Source organism: Macaca fascicularis, chromosome 7, assembly GCF_037993035.2.
Source record: "Macaca fascicularis isolate 582-1 chromosome 7, T2T-MFA8v1.1".
Lineage (NCBI taxonomy): Eukaryota > Metazoa > Chordata > Mammalia > Primates > Cercopithecidae > Macaca > Macaca fascicularis.
The window spans coordinates 142,258,182-142,277,879 of record NC_088381.1 but is presented as its reverse complement, the minus strand read 5'-3'; positions in this window follow the sequence as shown (position 1 = coordinate 142,277,879).

The window sequence follows — 19,698 nt, the reverse complement described above, 5'->3', positions numbered from 1 at the left end:
TGCGAGAAGGAGGGAGGGAATGAGGGACTTGGGGCTGGAAGGTTTAGATATGAGAATGGCAGCTCAGCATGCAGTGGATGACAAACAGATTCCTCAGCTTCCATCCTCCAGGGCTGTGAACATTCAAGCCAGCCAGACCCCAGCCTGCTTAGAATGTGCCACGAACTGTTTCCTCTAGCCCCCAATTGGCGTTCCAAACCCCCATCTCTCTTATCCCCAAATTCCCATTTTCTATGCTCTGCCAAAACACCCTGCTTCCCCAGGACCACTTCCATTGCTGTCTGATTTTCTGAGGTTTTGTTTGTTTGTTTGTTTGTTTGTTTGTTTGTTTCTTTCTTTCTTTCTTTCTTTCTTTCTTTCTTTCTTTCTTTCTTTCTTTCTTTTCTGTTCCTCTCTGGCTGCTTGGGGCTCACAGCTTCCAGGGCCTTCTCCAAAGCACTATATTCCAGCACTAGATGCTGCTTGGACATATCAATTGAGATCCCAGATAAATCAGCACGGGGAGAAGGACTTGGAATCACACAAACGTGGGTCCGAACCCTGCTTGCCCTTCCCAGCTGGACAAACTCCAGGCAAGTTACTAACCTTTCAGAGCCGCATTCTTTAGGTAAAATGAGGATAATGTTTGTTCCCACTTCTCAAGAGTTTTTGTACACATTAATGCTGAGTTGATGTCTAGAAAGCTCTTTGCACAATGCCTGGCACAGAACAAGCGCTCAATGGACAATAAGCATAGGAAAATAAGGCAGAAAGCCCCTGCAGTGTTTTCATTTGTATTTCCTTGTTGCTAAAGAGATTAATCTTTTTAATGTATGTTTATTAGGTATTTATATTTCTTTCCTCTTTTTTCTTTTTTTTTTTTTTTCTTTTTTTATTTTGAAATAGGGTCTCACTCTGTTGCCCAGGCTGGAGTACAGTGGTGCAATCATGGGTCACTGTAGCTTCCAACTCCTGGGATCAAGCAATCCTCCTGCCTCAGCCTCCTGAGTAGCTGGGACTCCTGAGTAGACAGGGGTCCCACTATGTTGCCCAGGTGTTCTCAAACTTTTGGGCTCAAGAGATCCTCCTGCCTTGGCCTCCCAAAGTGCTGGGGTAACAATCGTGAGCCACCATGCCCAGCCTATTTATAGTTCTTATTTCTTACATAAATTACCTGTGTTCATCTCTTGGTGGGACAGCTTTATACATTTTGTAATTCTTTGTCATATACGATTTGCAATTTTTCTCTCTTGGTTTGTCACTTGCTTTTGACTTTTTGGTGTCTTTCAACATACAAAATCTCTTTTTCCTTCTATATACCATATTCCCAAATCTGCATTAGTTTCTCATTTTCCACAACATCCTCTCACAGATGGACCACAGGCGCTGTTCCTGTATAGGCTGATTTTCTCAGCATTTTGGGGTCCACACTGACCCTCACCTTGACCAGTGCACTACCCAAGACTTTATTAGGCCTTCCATTGTTCCCCAGATGTGGAAAACCTGCAGCTAGGGCTGTTTGAATCCTGTAGTATTTTAGTTTTATCCCAAAATGCACACACTCCCCCCTACTGGTTTCTGGAAGGATCACACTCTTTTTTTTTTTTTTTCCCCAACTGGTTTATTTGGGGAAACTCTAAAATCTGATTAAGAAATCAGTGTCGGCCGGGCGCAGTGGCTCACGCCTGTAATCCCAGCACTTTGGGAGGCCGAGACGGGCGGATCACGAGGTCAGGAGATCGAGACCATCCTGGCTAACACGGTGAAACCCCGTCTCTACTAAAAAATACAAAAAACTAGCCGGGCGAGGTGGCGGGCGCCTATAGTCCCAGCTACTCGGGAGGCTGAGGCAGGAGAATGGCGTGAACCTGGGAGGCGGAGCTTGCAGTGAGCCGAGATCCGGCCACTGCACTCCAGCCTGGGTGACAGAGTGAGACTCCGTCTCAAAAAAAAAAAAAAAAAAAAAAAAAAAAAAAGCAGTGTCTGAATGAGAATGTATTTATTTATTTATTTATTGTATTTATTATTAGTTTTTTGAGATGGGGTCTCACTCTGTCTCCCAGGCTGGAGTGCAGTGGCAAGATCTCAACTCACTGCAACCTCCACCTCCCAGGCTCCAGCCATCCTCCTGCCTCAGCCTCCTGAGTAGCTGGGACCATAGGCATGCGCCACCACGCCCGGCTAATTTTTGTGTTTTTGGTAGAGACAGGGTCTCGCCATGTTATGTACGCTGGCCTCAAACTACCGGGCTCAAGTGAGCATCCTGTCTTGGCCTCCCAAAGTGCTGGGATTACAGGCGTGAGCTACCACACCCGGCCTGAATGAGAATTTAAATGTCCCCCATTAACCCTCACTTTGGGGCCCAGGACTGCCTCAGGCTGTCCATATCTTAACATCTCAGCCAGCTGCCAGACAGACTGGCCGTAAGATGCATTTCTGAGAAGTATATGTAAATCTTACTTGATGAATTCCATTTTAATGCTGTAAGAGAGATTAAAATTAAAATAAATGTCTTTAATTCTTTTTTTTTTTTTTTTTTTTTTTTTGAGGTGGAGTCTCACTCCGTCACCCAGGCTGGAGTGCAGTGGTGCCATCTCAGCTCACTGCAACCTCTGCCTCCCAGGTTCAAGTGATTCTCCTGCCTCAGCCTCCCGAGTAGCTGAGACTACAGGCGCCTGCCACCACGCCTGGCTAATTTTTTGTATTTTTAGTAGAGATGAGGTTTCACCATACTGGTCAGGCTGGTCTCGAACTCCTGACCTCATGATCCACCTGCCTTGGCCTCCCAAAGTGCTGGGATTACAGGTGTGAGCCGCTGCACCTGGCCTCTTATAGCTCATTTACGGGGTACTTACCATGTGCCATTCACTGCAGTTAAGCACTTTACATGAAGCTCTCAATCCTCAGGACCATAAGGAAAGATCAAATTTCTCCATTTTATAGATAAGTAGACTGAAGCTCTAGGAAGTTATGCAGCTTGGCTGAGGTCACCCAGCTGGAAGGTTGCCAGATTCAGCAAACAGACATATAGGAAGCCCAGTTAAATTTGCATTTCATATAAACAATCAATACTTTTTTAGTATTGCATGTCCCAAATATTGCATACCTTATTTTATCTGGCAACCCTTCCCAGATGATAAGTAGTAGAATGTGGCCTAGAATCCAGGTCTCCTGATTCCCTGACCTTCCAGTGGGAGGACTGGGGAGTACTGCATGGAATTCTTTAGAAAGGAATGTACTAACTCTTGGACTCCACCTCAGACGTATGGAACAGAATCTCTGGGGGTCAAGCCTAGGAATCTGCACTGGTTTTCTTTTAGTTTGTTTTTTGTTTTTTTTTTAAGATGGAATTTCGCTCTGTCACCCAGCCTGGAGTGCAGTGGGGCGATCTTGGCTCACTGCAGCCTCCACCTCTCGGGTTCAAGCAATTCTCCTGCCTCAGCCTCCTGAGTAGCTAGGATTACAGGTGCCCACCACCACACCCGGCTAATTTTTGTGCTTTTAGTAGAGATGGGGTTTCCACGTTGGCCAGGCTGGTCTCGAACCTCAGGTGATTCGCCCGCCTCAGCCTCCCAAAGTGCTGGGATTACAGGCGTGAGCCACTGCACCCAGCCGGAAGCTGCACTTTTTAACAAGTATCCTCACCTTCAAACCCCTACTCCCCAAGGATTTTTCTTGAACTTTGAATTTTGAGAGTACTTTTGTCTCTATGCAGCTTGTAGGTGGAGAAGTCCATATTCAGCTGTCCTGTGGCTTCTAATATTCCTAGTATGCTTTTATTTTTTCGAGACAGAGTCTCACTCTGTCGCCCAGGCTGGAGCGCAGTGGCACGATCTCAGATCACTGCAGCCTCCACCTCCCAGGTTCAAGTGATTCTCCTGCCTCAGCCTCCCGAGTAGCTAGGATTACAGGCGCATGTCACCACACCTGGCTAATTTTTGTATTTTTGTAGAGACAGGGTTTCACCATGCTGGCCACGCTGGTTTCAAACTCCTGACCTCAGGTGATCTGCCCGCCTTGGCCTCCCAAGGTGCTGGGATTATAGGTGTGAGCCACCATGCCCAGCCCCTAGTATCCTTTTTACATTCATTCAGTCATCCATCCATAAAACTCCTTGACAGATATTTATTGTTTGAAAGCTTGTCCTGCCAGCCAGGGATAGAAAGGAGAATTGGAGGCAACCGGAGCCCTTGAGGAGCTTCTGTTCCACTGCAGGACACTGACAAGAAAACACACACAATAGGAATACAGGGGGTGTTGGGTTGGACAGCCCCATAGGGGCTATGACAGGATTTGCTTCAGAAGCAGAGGGGGCAGAGTGGGAGCGGTCAGTTGCAAATTTTAGGGGATTTTCTTCTGTGGAGTCTTGAAAGGCCAATAATTGTGTTTTCCTACCAAGGGGAGAACAAATGATAATAGATATAAATTTTAGACAGTGGTTACAATTTGCAATAAGAAATGAACTTAAATGGGCCAGGTGCAGTGGCTCATGCCTGTAATCCCAACACTTTGGGAGGCTGAGGAGGGAAGATCACTTGAGCCCAGGAGTTCAAGATCTGTCTGAGCAACACAGTGAGACCCCATCTCTACAAAAAATATAAAAATTAGCTGGACGTGATGGTGCATTCCTGTGGTCCCAGCTACTCAAGAGGCTGAGGTGGGAGGATTGCTTGAGCTCTGGGAGGCAAGAGGTTACAGTGAGCCATGATTGTGCACTCCAGCCTGGGCAACAGAGTGAGACCCTGTCTCAAAAAATAAAAAATAAAAATACGGGGGGCCGGGCGCAGTGGCTCACACCCGTAATCCCGGCACTTTGGGAGGCCGAGGCAGGTGGATCATGAGGTCAAGAGATCGAGACCATTCTGGCCAACATGGTGAAACCCCATCTCTACTAAAAAAAAAATACAAAAAATTAGCTGGGCGTGGTGGCACATGCCTGTAGTCTCAGCTACTCAGTAGGCTGAGGCAGGAAAATTGCTTGAACCTGGGAGGTGGAGGTTGCAGTGAGCTGAGATCGCACCACTGCACTCCAGCCTGGGGGACAAGAGCAAGACTCCATCTCAAAAAAATAAATAAATACATAAGTAAATAATGAAATAAACATACATTTAAAAAATGCCAATGAAAAGCTGGGCATGGTGGCTCATGCCTGTAATCCCAACACTTTGGGAGGCTGAGGCAGGTGAATCACCTGAGGTCAGGAGTTTCAGACCAGCCTGGCTAACATGGGGAAACCCCACCTCTACTAAAAATACAAAATTTAGTGGGACGTGGTGGTGCAGGCCTGTAATCCCAGCTACTCTGGAGGTTAAGGCAGGAGAATCGCTTGAACCCAGGAGGCGGCAGTTGCAGTGAGCCAAGACCACGCCACTGCACTCTAGCCTGAGCAACAGAGCAAGACTCTGTCTCAAAAAAAAAAAAAAAAAAAAAGTAAATGAAAGAGAGTGAGCATGTAGGCTCTGGAGCCAGACATCTGGTTACATCCAAGTTCCCCCACTTACTAGCCCTATGACCATGTCCATGTACCCCACCTCCATCCTTTCTATGCCTCAGTTTTGTCTTCTGTGAAACCGGGATGATCATATTCTCCTCCTCATTGGTTGGGTGTGCAGGTTAAAGGAAATAATCTATATAAAATGCCTCATGCAGCTCCTACTTAGTAAGTATTCAATAGAGGTTAACATTAACAAGTTTCTTCTCTTTACTACACCTTCCCTGCAGCCTACAAATGTGTTGTAACAACTTTCCATCCTTGATCCTGGATCCTCCTCTTATTACTGACACATTACCTGTCCCCATTTGGGGCACAACTCTTTGAAAGAATTGTCTGTTGGCCGGGCGCGGTGGCTCAAGCCTGTAATCCCAGCACTTTGGGAGGCCGAGACGGGCGGATCACGAGGACAGGAGATCGAGACCATCCTGGCTAATCCGGTGAAACCCCGTCTCTACTAAAAAATACAAAAAACTAGCCGGGCGAGGTGGCGGGCGCCTGTAGTCCCAGCTACTTGGGAGGCTGAGGCAGGAGAATGGCGTAAACCTGGGAGGCGGAGCTTGCAGTGAGCTGAGATCTGGCCACTGCACTCCAGCCTGGGCGACAGAGTGAGACTCCGTCTCAAAAAAAAAAAAAACAAAAAAAAACAAAAAAAAACAAAAAAAAGAATTGTCTGTAATTCCCATTTCTACTTTCTCACCTCCCTGTTTCTCCTGAACCCACTCCATGGAACCTGCTCTTGTCAAGGCCACTGATAAACTTCATATTCATTTCCAGTGGGCAATTCTCAATCCTTACCCACAGGCTTTCAGGAATATTTGACACAGCTGATCCACCCTTGCTTCATCTTCTTCTTCTTCTTCTTTTTTTTTTCCAATTTAAGAGACGGGATCTGGCCAGGCGCGATGGCTCACACCTGTAATCCCAGCGCTTTGGGAGGCCAAGGCGGGTGGATCACGAGGTCAGGAGTTCCAGAACAGCCTGGCCAGCATGGTGAAACCCCATCTCTACTGAAAATACATAAATTAGCCGGGCGTGGTGGCGCATGTCTGTAATCCCAGCTATTCAGAAGGCTGAGACAGGAGAATCCCTTGAACCCGGGAGGCAGAGGTGGCAGTGAGCTGAGATCGCACCATTGCACTCCAGCTTGGGTGACAGGAGTAAAACTCCATCTAAAAAGAATACATCTCTAATACTTTTCACTTCCTCTATTGCAAGTACTAAGGTCTTTCAACCTTAGGACTATTGTCTTTTTTTAAATTTTATTTTTGAGACAGGTTCTTACCCTGTTGCCCAGGATGGAGTGCAGTGGCACAATCATAGCTCACTGCAGCCTCCAACTCCCAGGCTCAAGCGATCCTCTTGCCTCAGCCTCCCTAATAGCCTGGACTACAGTTGCTTGCTACCAGGCTCAACTAATTTAAAAAAAGAGATGAGGTCTTGCTTTGTAGCCCAGGCTGGTATAATGCTCCCGGCTTCAAGCAATCCTCCACGTTGGCCTCCAAAAGTGCTGGGATTACAGACATGAATCACTGTGCCCAGCCACCACTGACATTTTGGTTTTTGGTTTTGGTTTTTTTTGGAGACAGAGTCTCGCTGTATCCTCCAGGCTGGAGTATAGTGGCATGAACTCTGTTCATGGCCACCTCCGCCTCCCAGGTTCAAGTGATTCTCATGCCTCAGCCTCCCAAGTAGCTGGGATTACAGGCACCTGCCACCAAGCCCAGCTACTTTTTGTATATTTAGTAGAGATAGGGTTTCACCATGTTGGCCAGGCTAGTCTTGAACTCCTGAGCTCAGGTGACTTGCTCTCCTTGGCCTCCCAAAGTTCTGGTATTATAGGCGTCAGCCACTGAGCCTGGCCCACTATTGACATTTTGAACCAAGTAATTCTTTGTCACGGGGAGCTGTCCTGTGCATTATTGTAGGATACTTTGCAGCACCCACTAGAAGCCAATAGCATCCCCGATTTATGACAACTGAAAATGTTCAGATATTGAACAAATGTCCTTGGTTGGTAGGGAGAGTTGGGGAGAGGTATGCGGAGAAGCTAGAGCAAAGTCACCCTGGTTGAGAGACACTTCTCTACAGCTCTGTACCATTCTATAGTACACCAACCTGTCCCTTTCTATAGTCCCAACCATGACCCTCTCTTACCTGAAATACCAGAATAGTTTCCTATCTGGTTTCCCTACCTCCATTCTAGCTCTCCATACAGCAGCATCCAGGGTGAGCCTTTTAAATCATCAACCAAATTTTGTCACTCTTCTGTTTTTAACCCTCAATGGCTTCCTGTAACAATAAAGATTCAAATTTTTATGATAGTGTGCAAGACTCTACATGACCTGGCGCTTGTGCATTTCCTATCACTCTCCCCTTGTTCATTGCACTCCGGTCATGCTGGTTTCTTTGCTCTTCCTTGAACATCTCAAAAATAATCCCTCCTTTGGACATTTGCATTTGCTGTTCCCTTTGTTTAGAATGCTCTTCCCTCAGAATCTGCATGGCTCCTTCCTTCATTTCACTCAGGTTGTTTGTTCGTGTGTTTGTTTGTTTGAGATGGAGTCTCACTTTGTTGCCCAGGCTAGAATGCAGTGGTGCGATCTCGGCTCACCGCAGCCTCTGCCTCCCAGGTTCAAGCCATTCTCCTGCCTCAGCCTCCCAAGTAGCTGGGACTAGAGGCGCTCACCACACCTGGCTAATTTGTATATTTTTAGTAAAGAAAGGGTTTCCCCATGTTGGCCAGGCTGGTCTTGAACTCCTGACCTCATGATCCGCCCACCTCGGCCTCCCAAAGTGCTGGGATTACAGGTGTAAACCACCTCACCGGGCCTCATTTAGGTTATTTAAAACCTCCTCGGAGAGTCCTTCCCTGACCACCCTATCCCAAGAAGCACCTCCACCATCATCCTCTCTCCCCATATGTTGGGTGATGGACATGTTGACCCACAGCCCAGATTCCCTTTCAAGGCAGGACTTGTTGCCCCAGCAGCTGGGAGTGCCATAAGCAGACAGCCTTCAGCTATCAGCTCCTTTGAGAATTGCCTCAGCTACAAGAGAGAATGTGCCCAAGGTTACACCCTTTGCAAGATATCCCCCGCCCAGTGACTGATTGGGGTGGAGTAGAAAGGAGGGCCACTGTGGCCCAACAGGAAGTAACTGAGATGGGCCATGTCCACTCTGGTGCTCCCCATGGGGTCGGCTGAGGCTGTAGTAGGGCCTGCCTCTCAGCTTGATTCCTCCCTCTGCCCAATCATGCTTCCTTCATCTCCCTACCAAGATGCAATCTCTATAGTCATTGAGCCTGATAAGCATTGTCTCAGGGTGTGGGTCCAGTGGACCCTACCTGTGACACCCACTGTACTTTTCTTAGCACTATCTGATTTATATTTAATATCGTTTTGTATCTGCCTAAGGTCTGTGAAGGCAGATACTTTGTCTTGAAACTGCTATATCTCCAGCACTGATGCCTGGCACATACAGAGTAGTTGCTCACTAAATACTTTTTGTTTTTGTTTGCTTTTTTGTTGTTTTGTTTGTTTGTTTGTTTGTTTGTTTGTTTTTGAGACGGAGTCTTGCTCTGTGCCCCAGGCTGGAGTGCAGTGGCGCGATCTCGGCTCACTGCAAGCTCCGCCCCCCCGGGTTCACGCCATTCTCCTGCCTCAACCTCCCGAGTAGCTGGGACTACAGGCGCCCGCCACCTTGCCCGGCTAATTTTCTTGTATTTTTAGTAGAGACGGGGTTTCACCGTGTTAGCCAGGATGGTCTCGATCTCCTGACCTCGTGATCCGCCCATCTCGGCCTCCCAAAGTGCTGGGATTACAGGCTTGAGCCACCGCGCCCGGCCTGTTGTTTTGTTTTGTAGAGACAGGGTCTTGCTATGTTGCCCAGGCTGATCTCAAACTCTTGGCCTCAAGCAGTCCTCCCGCCTTGGCCTTCCAAAGCACTGGGATTATAGGCGTGGCTACCACACCCAGCCAGGTCAATAATTACTGAATGTTGAATGAATCATCACTGTTCCTGGTCGAGGTGGCTCACACCTGTAATCCCAGCACTTTGGGAGGCTGAGGCAGTCGGGTCACATGAGGTCAGGAGTTCTAGACCAGCCTGGTGAACATGGCGGAACCCCATCTCCATTAAAAATACAAAAAAATTAGCCAGGCATGGTGGCACATGCCTGTTATCTCAACTACTTGGGAGGCTGAGGCACAAGAATCGCATGAACCTGGGAGGTGGAGGTTGCAGTGAGCCAAGATCGCACAGCTACACTCCAGCCTGGGCGACAGAGCAAGACTCCGTCTCAATTAAAAAAAAAAAAAGAATTATCACTGTCATTTCCTTACTACTGTTGGGGCTCAGAAAATAATACCCCAAAGTAAGGCACTTTGGCATGCTGATACTTTGAACTGAAAGATATTGGAAGGACCTCAAAAGCAAAGTCTCTTTCTTCTCTTCTCCTGTACTTTTTTCTTCTGTCTGCTTCCCTTCCTCTCCCAAGGCAGGCCATAGAAACTAGAACCCTTCTTCTCCAAAGCCAGCCATAAAACCTAGAAATAGGACTTTAACCTTCCTCCATCCTTGTGTGTAGGATCTGGCCATAAAATTATCTGACCTACCTTGTCTGAAAATAGATCATAAGACCTTCATTTCAGAAGGGGCCCTGCCCTAAACCCAGGAGAAAGGAATGCCACACAAACAGGCCAAGAAGAATCTGAACACAGGCCTTGCTGGGTTTCCCCACTCAGTCTGTTACTGTTAGATCATTCCCTTTCTGTCTAATCATGTTTCAACACAGCTGTCATGCTTCATTGAATCTAAGCATAAAAACGAACAGTTTTTGGCTGGACACGGTGGCTCATGCCTGTAATCCCAGCACTTTGGGAGGCCAAGGCATGCGGATCATGAGGTCAGGAGATCAAGACCATCCTGGCTAACACGATGAAACCCCGTCTCTACTAAAAATACAAAAAAATAAAAATTTAGCCAGGTGTGGTGGTGTGCACCCGTAGTCCCAGCAACTCAGGAGGCTGAGGCAGAAGAATTGCTTGAACCAGGGAGGTGAAGGTTGCAGTGAGCCAGATCGTGCCACTGCACTCTAGCCTGGGCCACAGTGCGACACTTTGTCTCAAAAAAAAAAAAAAGAACAGTTTTTTTCTTGAGTCTTTGGGTCTTCATTTCTGAAGGCTCCCATGTCACATACAATTTTGATTAGATAAATCTGATATGCTTTTAGATGGACATGGTGGTGTGTGCCTGCAATCCCAGCTACTGGGAAGGCTAAAGCGGGAAGATGGCTTGAGCCCAGAAGTTCAAGGCTGCAATGAGCCATGATCACGCCACTGTACTCCAGCCTAGACAACAGAGCAAGACCTTGTCTCTAAAACAAAAAATTAAAAGAGAAAGTTATAAATTTCTTGTGCTTTTCTCTTGTTAACCAGTCTTTTGTTATAGGAGTGGTGGCCATGACCCTTCTGATAGGGAGGAAAGTTATTATACCTTTCTACCCTTCAATACTCCAAGATTACTCTATGGTTGGGGAGTCCTTGGGTTATATCTAATATAAAGGCTCCAACTGTTTTTTTGTTTTTGTTTTTGAGACAGGGTCTCGCTCTGTTGCCCAGGTTGGAGTGCAGTGGCATGATCTCAGCTTCCCAAGAAACTGAGACTACATGCTTGCACCACCACACCCAGCTAATTTTTGTTTTTCTTTTGTAGCAATGAGGTCTTGCCATGTTGCCTAGGCTGGTCTCCAACTCCTGAGTTCAAGGAATCCTCCTGTCTCAGCCTATCAAAGTGCTGGAATTACAGGCATGAGCCACCACGCCCAGCCAAGGCTCCAACTTTTTAAGACTTGCAGGGGCCATAATCTTTCCAAAATGATTCCAGGGTGGAAACAGGCCAAGACGGTTTCAGATCTAGAGGACTTGACAGCAGGGCTCTGCTCAGCTGACAACTCTGTCCCTCTTGCTCACAAATTTAATAGGCTGTTTTCACTTGGGGAAGATGCCACCGTCCTTTGAACTAGCTACACCACAGGCATTTTGACCTGGTCAGCCCACAGGATAAATTTTAGATTAAGCAGCTATTCTTGAGTAGTTTTACACACTTTCATGTTTTTTAAGAACATTCACATTGCTCAGGAATTTCTTCTTTTCTTTTGCTCAGGAATTTCTTAGGATGGCCATTAGATGTGGGTCACTTTATCATTCTAATTTTATATACAGGGAAACCTAGGTCAGAGGAGTAGCTTCATTCATCCCAGAAGTGTTTAGTGAACACCTTCTATGTGCCAGGCACTGGGCTGGTTATTGGAGGTTGACTAGGCAAGCTCCTTGGCTAGCAAGGGGAACAGACAGGTCCCACTCTGTCTATAACTGAGGTGTGAACCAAGAGCTTGGAGAACCGGAAGATAAAATGATTGCTTCTCTTTTAGAGTATAACTTCTGAAAAAATTTTATCGTATAGGTAACATTTTAAAAAACAAAACACAGGCCAGGTGCAGTGGTGCATGCTGGTAACCCCAGCACTTAGGGAGAGTGAAGAAGGCAGATCGCTTCAGCCCAGGACTTTGAGACCAGCCTGGGCAACAAGGTGAAACCCCATCACTACAAAAAATACAAAAATCAGCTGGGTGCGGTGGCATGTGCCTGTAGTCTCAGCTACTCTGGAGGCTGAGATGGAAGGATTGCTTGAGCCTGGCAGGTCGAGGCTGCAGTGAACAAAAACTACATCACTGCACTCCAGCCTGGACTACAGAGTGAGACCTCATCTCGAAAAAAAAGAGAGATTAAAAAACAAAACACTTAAACATACAGGCTCTTTGGTCAAACTGCCTTTTGCTCTCTCCATTCCTTGCATTCTGAATTCCTATAGATTGCAATCATCTTCAGTGGGTGCACACTTATGCACACACAAACATGCTTTTAAAAAACAAAATATGGAGCCTATCTTCTTTTAAACTTAGCCATATTTGGGATATATCCAAAGATGTTAATTGCAGCATTATATGTAATAGCAAGAGACTATAACCCACTAAAGTATCTGTCAATAGGAAACTAGATATATAGTTCCTCTGCAGAGACAGTCCCTGACTTATGATGGTCCAGTTTGACAATAGGTTTGTCACGAACTTAACAGTGGAAAAAAGTAATTACTTAAATCTGTGTATGCTGGCTGGGTACGGTGGCTCATGCCCACAATCCCAGCACTTTAGGAGGCCAAGGTGGGTGGATCACCTGAGGTCAGGAGTTCAAGAGCAGCCAGGCCAACATGGTGAAACCCCATCTCTACTAAAAATACAAAAAATTATCCAGGTATGGTGGTGGATGCCTGTAATCCCAGCTACTCAGGAGGTTGAGGCAGAATTGCTTGAATCAGGAAGGAAGAGGTGACAGTGAACGAAGATCACGCCACTGCGCTCCAGCCTGGGTGACAAGAGCGAAACTCCATCTCAAAAAATAAAAAAAAAGTCTGTATATGCTGATATGGAACAACTTCCAAGATATACTACAAAGTGTAAAAAGCAAGCTGCGGCCTGGAGCGGTGGCTCACCCCTGTAATCCCAGCACTTTGGGAGGCCGAGGCAGGCAGATCACCTGAGATCAGGAGTTCAAGACCAGCCTGGCCAACAGGGCGAAACCCTGTCTCTACTAAAAATACAAAAATTAGCCGGGCATGGTGGAGCACGCCTGTAATCCCAGCTACTTGGGAGGGAGTAGCTTGACCCCAGGAGGCAGAGGTTGCAGTGAGCCAAGATCACGCCAATGCACTTCAGCCCGGACAACAGAATGAGAGTCCATCTGAAAAAACAAACAAACAAACAAACAAAAAAAACGCAAGCTGCAAAACAGAGTGTTTAAAAGGAAAAGGAGGATTTGTGTTTGAGTGTGGGTATGTGTGAAATATATTAACACATATAAGTTTGCATATATATAAAACATTTCTGGAAAGATTCCTAAGAAGCTATGAACAGCTTGGCTCTGGGGTGGAAGACAAACTCATTTTTCATTATATGCCCTATCATCTTTTGTGAAATTTTTTTTAACCACATGCTTTTCAATTTTTCAATTAAAAAACTAGTTAATTAAATGAAACAATAGGGCATAGACATTTTTCAATGTTTAATATTAATGTCACATTTAGCTCTTATTATTGCCAGGTAATGTTTAAGTCTTAATATCTATTAACTTGTTTATTCCCCACAACAACCCTCTGATGTGGACACTATTATTACCCTCATTTACAGTTTTAAAAAACTGAGGCTGGGTGCAGTGGCTCATGCCTGTAATCTCAGCACTTTTGGAGGTCAAGACAGGAGGACCACTTGAGGCCAGGAGTTCAACAGCCTAGGCAACATAGTGAGGACCTGTCTCTACCCCCTCAAATTTTTTTTAAAGAACATTTTAAAAACCTCGCCGGGTGCAGGGGCTCACGCCTGTAATCCTACCACTTTGGGAGGCCAAGGTGGGCGGATCACTTCAGGTCAGGAGTTTGAGACTAGCCTGGCCAAGATGGTGAAACCCCATCTCTGCTAAAAATACAAAATTTAGCCGAGTGTGGTGGCACATGTCTGTGATCCCTGCTACTTGGGAGGCTGAGGCAGGAGAATCACTTGAACCCGGGAGGCGGAGGCTGCAGTGAGCCGGGATCATGCCACTGCACTACAGCCTGGGTGACTGAGCAAGACTCTGTCTTAAAATAAATAAATAAATAAATAAACAAATAAATAAATAAATAAATAACAGAGGCAGCATGCCCCCAAGGTCACACAAATACGAAGTGATAGAGTGGGATTTGAACCCACGCAATCTGGCTCTGAAGCCCATGTTCTGAATCACTATGGCAATGCTACTGCTCCTTTTCTTTCTTTTTTTTTTTTTTGAGACAGAGTTTTGCTTTTGTTGCCCAGGCTGGAGTGCAATGGCATGATCTTGGCTCACCACAAACTCCGCCTCCCGGGTTCAAGCGATTCTCCTGCCTCAGTCTCCCGAGTAGCTGGGATTACAGGCATGCGCCACCATGCCCGGCTAATTTTGTATTTTTAGTAGAGATGGGGTTTCTCCATGTTGGTCAGGCTGGTCTCGAACTCCCAACCTCAGGTTATCTGCCTGCCTCAGCCTCCCAAAGTGCTGGGATTACAGGCGTGAGCCATGGCACCCGGCCATCTCCTTCTTATTAATAGCTGCAAAATATATTCTACAAAGTGAGGGTGTCATATTTTGTTTAACTGCTCCTCCTTTGATAAGCATTCTGGTTGCTTCTAGGATTTTGCTATTACCTTCTATGCTGTAGAAACATCCTTGTGATTGACCCTTTGTCCTTTGTGCTTTTGGGTAAAGATATTTATAAGAGAATTCCTGGAAATAAAACTACTGCATCATCTAAAATTTGATAGTTATTACCAAATTATTTTCCTTTTTTAAAAAAAACATCAATTTGTCTTCCCTTTATCTATGTATAAGAGTGAGGAAGTAGCACAGGACTCTAGTAGCTGAAATAAGAGAAGTTCGGTCCCATTAGAAAACAGTATAAGCAGAGACAGTGACCTGTGGGTTTTTAAATTTTATTTATTTACTTTTAGAAACAAGGTCTTGCTGCATTGCCCAGGCTGGAGTGCAGTTGTATGATCATAGTTCAATGCAGCCTGGAACTCCTGGGCTCAAGCCATCCTCCTGCCTTAGCCTCCGTTGTGGAGGCTACAGTGAGCCTTAGCCTCACTGTGTGTTTTTTGAGGTTAGGAATTGTCTTGTTTATCTTTGTTCAACAAATAGCACAAGAATCACTTAAGGACTTTAAGTGGTCTGTTGATCTAGTTTACATTTGCACACATTTCTCTGGCTGCTTTGTAAAAACTGGATTAGAGCAGGGGGAAATTCAAGTGTAGAAACCCAGTTAGAAGGTTTTGCAAATATTTGTTAAACAAATAGCTATTGTGCTGTTACGAGTGCTTCTGGAAAATGGGGACAGAGAAGGTGTGAACACAACAGACATGATCCATGCCCTCCTGGGGTGGAGCGAGAGAGGCATGAATGAAGTAAACGCACAAAATGAAAATATAACCAGCTGCAATAAATGCTAGAAGCAGGGAAAAGTGAGGTGCTGTGGGAGGAAACAATGAAGGGTGGTTAGGAAAAGACTCTCTGGGGAAGGAACATTCACAGTGGGGATGGAAGGAAGAATAAAAATTAACAGAAGAGTAGAGGAAAACAAGGTTGGTTTTCTAGCCCCTAAAGAGGTTCAAACAGAAATTAGCTGGGCGTGGTGGCATAAGCCTGTAATCCCACCTACTTGGGAGGATGAGGCACAAGAATCACTTTAACCCGGGAGGCAGAGGTTGCAGTGAGCTGAGATTATACCACAGCATTCCAGCCTGGGCAACAGAGCAAGACTCTGTCTCAAAAAAAAAAACAGAAGTTGGAGCAATGGGCAAGGCCAGGGCATAAGAAGCCTTGAAGAGCAGGGCGCAGTGGCGCGCGCCTGTAATCTCAGCACTTTGGGAGGCTGAGGCCGGCAGATCACTTGAAGTCAGGTGTTCGAGACCAGCTTGACCAAAATGGCAAAACCCCATCTCTACTAAAAATACAAAAATTAGCTGGGCGTGGTGGCAGCCACCAGTAATCCCAGCTACTCAGGAGGCTGAGGCAGGAGAATCTCTGGAACCCAGGAGGCAGAGGTTGCAGTGGGCCGAGATCACACCACCGCACTCCAGCCTGAACAACAAGAGCGAAACTCTGTCTCAAAAAAAAAAAGCCTTGAAGGGCTTTAAATGGACTGTTGATCTGGTTTCCATTTGTTCAGATTTCTCTGGCTGCTTTGTAGAAACTGGATTAGAGCAGGAGGAAATTCAAGTATAGAAACCCAGTTTCGCAGAAGGACATGAAAATGAGATAATAGTAGCTGGCCTAAAGGGGTAGAAGAGGAACCTATAAGCTAAAAGAATGTTAAATGACATATGATCAATTGCAATTTGTAGACCTTATTTGGATCCCGAATTTTTTTTTTCTTTTTTTTTTTTTGTAGAGATGGGGGTCTAGCTATGTTGCCCAGGCTGATCTTGAACTCCTGGGCTCAAGCAAACCTCTGGCCTTGACCTCCCAAAGTTCTGAGACCACAGGTGTGAGCTACTGTGCCCAAGTAGATTGTGAATTTTTTTTTTTTTTTTTTTTTTTTTGAGACGGAGTCTCGCTCTGCCGCCCAGGTTGGAGTACAGTGGCCGGATCTCAGCTCACTGCAAGCTCCGCCTGCCAGGTTTACGCCATTCTCCTGTCTCAGTCTCCCGAGTAGCTGGGACTACAGGCGCCCGCCACCTCGCCCGGCTAGTTTTTTGTATTTTTAGTAGAGACGAGGTTTCACCGTGTTAACCGGGATGGTCTCGATCTCCCGACCTCGTGATTCGCCCGTCTCGGCCTCCCAAAGTGCTGGGATTACAGGCTTGAGCCACTGCGCCCGGCCAGATTGTGAATTTTTTTAAAACCTAGAAAAGAAAAAAATAAAATAAAAAGAAAATATCGATCACAGTTATGAGCTAATTAGAAATTTGAACTAATTTTAAGTTGGCCCTAAACCTGGTGGCTCACACCTGTAATCCCAGCACTTTGGGAGGCTGAGGCGGGCGGATCACAAGGTCAGGAGTTCAAGACCAGCCTGGCGAATATGGTGAAACCCCGTCTCTACTAAAAAAACAAAAATTAGCCAGGCGTGGTGGTGGACGCCTGTAGTCCCAGCTGCTTGGGAGGCTGAGGCAAGAGAATTGCTTGAACCCAGGAGGCAGAGGTTGCAGTGAGCCAAGATCGCGCCATTGCACTCTGCCTGGGCAACAGAGCGAGACTCCGTCTCAAAAAAAAGAAAAAAAAAATTGGATCTTATCCAAAAGATAACTCTGAAATATAAACTCAAATATTAACAACCAATATGATATATGGCCTTTTGCTATGCTTCATTATGATTTTTTCTATACAGATATTTACATCTATATTTTCATAGTTGAGATCACACTTTACATCAAGTTTAGTATTGGTGTAATACTTTTTTTGTTCAATGCAATACAATCTGTTTTATTGTGAAAGCTGAATTAAAATTAAAAGATCTATAAAAAACTGTCATTTTTGGCTTTCAAAAGCACCAACTTTCATGATCAAAAAAGGCCACAACAGGGCCAGGCGCAGTGGCTCATGTCTGTAATCTCAACACTTGGGGAGGTGGAGGCGGGTGGATCAACTGAGGTCAGGAGTTCAAGACCAGCCTGGCCAACATGGTGAAACCCCATCTCTACCAAAAATACAAAAAATTAGCCAGGAGTGGTGGCGGGTGCCTGTAATCCAACTACCCAGGAGGCTGAGGCAGGAGAATCACTTGAACTTGGGAGGCAGGGGTTGCAGTGAGCTGAGATCCAGCCTGGGCAATAAGAGTGAAACTCTGTCTCAACAACAACAACAACAAAAAAGGCCACAACAGTTAAGATTGTATTACTTGATTTTATTGTATACTAAGTGGTGGGCACAGAGCAATTCTCCTTATAAAGTACACAATTACTCAGAACATTTTAAATAATGCACATTTTTTTTTTTTTTTTTTTTTTTTTTTTGAGACGGAGTCTTGCTGTGTCACCCAGGCTGGAGTGCAATGGCCAGATCTCGGCTCACTGCAAGCTCCGCCTCCCGGGTTCACGCCATTCTCCTGCCTCAGCCTCCCGAGTAGCTGGGACTACAGGCGCCCGCCGCCTCGCCCGGCTAGTTTTTTTTTGTATTTTTTATTAGAGACGGGGTTTCACCGTGTTAGCCAGGATGGTCTCGATCTCCTGACCTCGTGATCCGCCCGTCTCGGCCTCCCAAAGTGCTGGGATTACAGGCTTGAGCCACCGCGCCCGGCCTATAATGCACATTAAAGCAAGTATTCATTTTACAAGTTGTTCTGCAATCTAAACATACAATAGCTTGGAGAACAACAGTTAGAAAACAAAAGCCAATGTAAAAAGACAGATTAAAACAACTAGAGGCCAGGAGCGGTGGCTCTCCCGGGAAATCCTAACACTTTGGGAGGCTGAGGCAGAAGCATCGCTTGAGCTCAGGAGTTCTAGACCAGCCTGGGCAACATAGTGAGACCTCATCTCTACTGAAAAAAAAAACTTAAAGATTATCTAGGCATGTTGGCACACACCTGTAGCCCCAGCTACTCAGGAGATTGAGGTGGGAGGAGTTGGAGACTGCAGTGAGCCATGATTATTATCCCACTGCACTCTACCTGGACCACAGAGCAAGAACCTGTCAAAAAAAAAAAAAAAAAAAAAAAAAACACACACACACACACACAAACCAAGTACAATTAGAACAGTATAGGTTTTATACGGCTTGGATTTCACAGTTTTCTTAACTGCATCATCAGTGTCAGAAATCTGTTCCTGGCCAGGTGCAGTGGCTCACACCCATAATCCCAGCACTTAGGGAGGCAAAGGTGGATTACTTGAGCCTAGGAGTCAAGACTAGCCTGAACAACACAGTGAGACACCTCACCCCACACTTGCCTTCTCTACAAAGAAAATTTTTTTTTTTTTTTTTTTTTTTTGAGACAGAGTCTCGCTCTGTCGCCCAAGCTGGAGTGCAGTGGCCAGATCTCAGCTCACTGCAAGCTCCGCCTGCCGGGTTTATGCCATTCTCCTGCCTCAGCCTCCCAAGTAGCTAGGACTACAGACGCCCGCCACCACGCCCGGCTAATTTTTTGTATTTTTTTTAGTAGAGACGGGGTTTCACCATGTTAGCCAGGATGGTCTCGATCTCCTGACCTCGTGATCCGCCCATCTCGGCCTCCCAAAGTGCTGGGATTACAGGCTTGAGCCACCGCACCCAGCCAAAAAAATTTTTTTTTTTTTTTTTTTTTTTTTGAAACGGAGTCTCGCTCTGTCGCCCAGGCTGGAATGCAGTGGCCGGATCTCAGCTCACTGCAAGCTCCGCCTCCCAGGTTTACGCCATTCTCCTGCCTCAGCCTCCCGAGTAGCTGGGATTACAGGCGCCCGCCACCTCGCCCGGCTAGTTTTTTGTATTTTTTTTAGTAGAGACGGGGTTTCACCAGGTTAGCCAGGATGGTCTCGATCTCCTGACCTCGTGATCTGCCCGTCTCGGCCTCCCAAAGTGCTGGGATTACAGGCTTGAGCCACCGCGCCCGGCCAAAAAATTTTTTTTTAATTAGCTGTGTGTGATGCCAGCAAGCACCTATAGTCCCAGCTACTAGGGAGG